This window comes from Petaurus breviceps, unplaced genomic scaffold (genome assembly GCF_028583685.1).
Source record: "Petaurus breviceps papuanus isolate PSGF00001 unplaced genomic scaffold, PetGlider_PUasm1.0 214, whole genome shotgun sequence".
NCBI lineage: Eukaryota > Metazoa > Chordata > Mammalia > Diprotodontia > Petauridae > Petaurus > Petaurus breviceps.
This window is the reverse complement of record NW_027185863.1, coordinates 18,510,275-18,513,755: the sequence shown is the minus strand read 5'-3', so window position 1 is coordinate 18,513,755 and position 3,481 is coordinate 18,510,275. Positions and strand designations below refer to the sequence as shown.

General features: G+C 36.2%; 1 long non-coding RNA gene across 1 annotated transcript; it reads left to right on the top strand.

Annotated features, from left to right (window-relative positions):
• The first annotated feature begins 351 nt into the window (after nucleotides 1-351).
• On the top strand, nucleotides 352-1,399 carry LOC138165680 (uncharacterized). The gene is made up of 2 exons (XR_011169400.1): nucleotides 352-639; nucleotides 1,202-1,399. It is a non-coding gene; the product is annotated as an uncharacterized lncRNA (long non-coding RNA).
• The last annotated feature ends 2,082 nt before the right edge of the window (nucleotides 1,400-3,481 follow it).

The following is a 3,481-nucleotide window of genomic DNA, read 5'->3' as shown; positions in this document are numbered from 1 at the left end:
TTTTGGATTCTTAGTAGTTATGTCTATAAGTGCTAGTAATTGTTCTATCAGATTATAAGTTCCTTGAGACAGATGCAGGGGCATTTTTTATATTTGTACACTAACCATCTAGTGTCTTGGACATAGTACATATGCAAATATTTATTGAATTGAATTGATTTTTTGAATTGAATCATCATTCCAAGAGCTAGCAGGAAAGTCTTAAGACTGGAAGTTGCAACTGAAGCAGGTTTATAAGGGACATGAGAGAAGAGAAAGAAAGGAAGAGTTAGAAATAGCTGGAGGTTGGATTTTTACTTAAGGCTTTCTCAGAGATAACAGCTGGCACAACCTCACTTTGTATTAGGGCTTTGGCAGGACTCTACTAATTATAGATCAAAAGAAGCTGAGTAAGCTAGGGTCATATTGTGAAAATGGGTAGGAAAACCTGCTAAAAATAAAACTCAAGAACCCCTGTGAGTAACCCCCAGTGTGGCAAACAGATGTGGCAAGCAGGCAGTTTGCCATGCCACTTAAACACATGATTTAGCTATAACAAGAATGATAGATACTGAAGCTCCAACTTCTAGCAAGTAACGAGGGCAAAGGGAGTTTTGCAGTGACCTTCAGTGAGTACATTATAATAAGTACGTTTACAAGGTAAGTTGGCATTGTGCTTCTCTGTTTTAAAATGTGTCTTCATAAGTAATGTGTATTTGTTCTTTTTTAAATTAAGCTTAGTTAACTTTTAGTTTCTTTTGACTAATACAAAGATTGCCCTTTATAATTGCATATTCAATAAATGTTCAACTTAAGAGAATACAAGTCCCTGGCTACATACTTCAATGAAAAGTACTGCTGCCACATCCTTGTGCATCATGTTTGTGGTTCTGCCAATATCAATTACTAATTATGCAAGGACAAAATGTGGATTGATCTCTCAGATCATAGAGAAGGTGAAACAGCTAGAGAAAAATATTTCATTCCTCTCTAGAATATCAAGGATAATAAAGAATTTGAAAATCAATAATACCACTAATAACTTGCATTTATATAGGTCTATAAGGCTCACCAAGCACTTTATATCTATTACTTCATTTTATCCTCAAAATAACCCAAGATAGTAGGTGCTATTATTTCCCACATTTTACAGATGAGGTAACTGAGGTACATAACTCAGAAGTCTCCAAGATGAATTTAACTTAAGTCTTCCCTTCTCCAGGTCCAGAGATCTTTCCAGTGGATCACCTAGCTATCAAAGGAATAGCGAATGGACCTGTAAAGTTCTCTCTACCAGTGCAAGTCAGTGGCACTTGGGTGACATAGTTCTAAAGAGTTTTCTACATTAGACATGTCAAACTCTCCAGCAGCAAAGTTATCAATTGGGAAATGTTTAACAAAATAAATAAAAATTCAATACCATGTGTTAATTTGTCTTTTTTTGTCAACATCTGGTGTGGTTTGCAGGTATCCATTTCTATTTGAATTTGACATCACCAGGCTAGATCACTGGAAAGATATTGACTAATATCAGGATCACACAGTCAGTATGTGTCAGAGTCAGCCTATATGTTCCTGATCCTGAGGCCTACATTATACCATGCTCCCTAAAAAGAGGGGAGAAAAGAAAAAAATCTGAATAGACAGGAATCCTAGTAGGTGAAAGGGAGTGGAAAAATCAAAGAATGTGACAAAGGAGGGAGATGAAAGACTAGTAAACAGAATCGGTATGGCACTCTTCCCATATAGGGTAGAGCTGTACTCTTGGAAAAGACTGCATTTCTTGTTTTTCATGGGATGATGATGACATGTGTAGATGCCTTCGAAAGTGTAACCATTCAGTTCTGATTAGAGAAATGAAAGACAAATAGCTGTGGTTGGTGACTCCTTGACAAGTATTGCAAAGCTAGCCATCTATTGAACTGATATGAATAATGGAGGGGGCACATATCCAGGACATGAGACAGCCTCTTAGGACTTGTCAAGCTTGACAGCTACTACCCACTTCTGGTGATCCATGAAGAGATAAATAATAAAATTAGAAAAAAAACTAGAAGGCTCTGCCACTGATTATCAAACTCTGGGTAGGAAACCACAGATATTTTCATCACTGTTTCAAATTAAGAGCAGAGTGTTTGGGCTATTTATGGTAGGGGTAGGAAAGATATATGTGTGTGTGTTTATGCATGCATGTATATGTACATATATGCATGTGCACATGTATATGTATGTCTATGTGTGTATATGAATGTATTTGTGTATATGTGTGTAGGTATGTATGTATATATTTTATCTACAATAATTTGTAACAGATATCGCTCCACGTGTCTGACATATTTTGTTCCTTTTAATGTTGTTTTAATTTTCATTACAATTGACATTATGTATGTATGTACACAGGAGTATTATTCTTTTATTTGTTTTTTACTTTGTATCGGTATATATAAAAACTCATGTTCTCTGAATGCCTATTCATAATTCCTTAGCATATATCAATATTCCATTACATTTATATACTACAATTAATTCATCCATCCCCTAATCACCTTTAGGACTGTGCTGTCCTAATGGGTAAGAGTTCATTCTATTTGGCCAGCCCCAATTTCCAAATAATGGTTTTTGGCATGCTACTATTTCTTTATCTAGCCTGTCACATAACCTAACCTGGTGTCACCCTTACCATCTTCCTGCCATTCCACTGCATCCTTTCTCCCCCCACCATCTTTTAATTTTTTGCTCTGAGAATAGTGATTAAATCAATATTATGAATGTTTCTGCAAAGAGCAATGTCAATCTGCCATCTATCCTATGGATCAAGTCACTATTTTATGATTTCTTAGACCAGAACTACGCATTCCCTATACTACACTACCATTTCTATGTTATTTCCTCTTATTAGGATATAAGCTACTTACTGGCAGAGACATAATTAGCACATATCCTGGAATAATGGCAAGCAATTAATAAATGCTTTGTTATTCTTTAATTTCATTCACACACCATGGATGCCACATTTTATGGAAGACAAATTGGAACACATCCAGAAGATGTACAGGAGTATGAGCGGACTAAAGATTCTGTCATACAATGATTGGTTGAAAGAATTGGGTAATTTATTATGAAGGAAAGATGAATTACTAGAGAAAAAATAGTTACCTCCAAATATTTGAAGAGATGTCACATAGCTTGACCAGAGAGGGCATAACTAAAGGCAATGAGTTGAGGTTACAGAGAGGCAGATTCTGGCTCAATATCTAGAAAAATGTCCTAATAATACTAGAAAAATCCAAAGGCATACTGCTTTACTTCAAGAAGATAATGGCTTTAGGGGTGGCCAGGTAGCACAGCAAGTAAGAGCACGGGCTCCAGTGTCGGGATGACCTGGGGATCAAATCTGTGCTCAGATACTTAGCACCACACCCAGAAATAACTGGCCTTGTAACCTTGAGCAAGTTACTTAACCCCAATTGCTTTAAAAAAAAAAGATAATGGGTTTGCCATC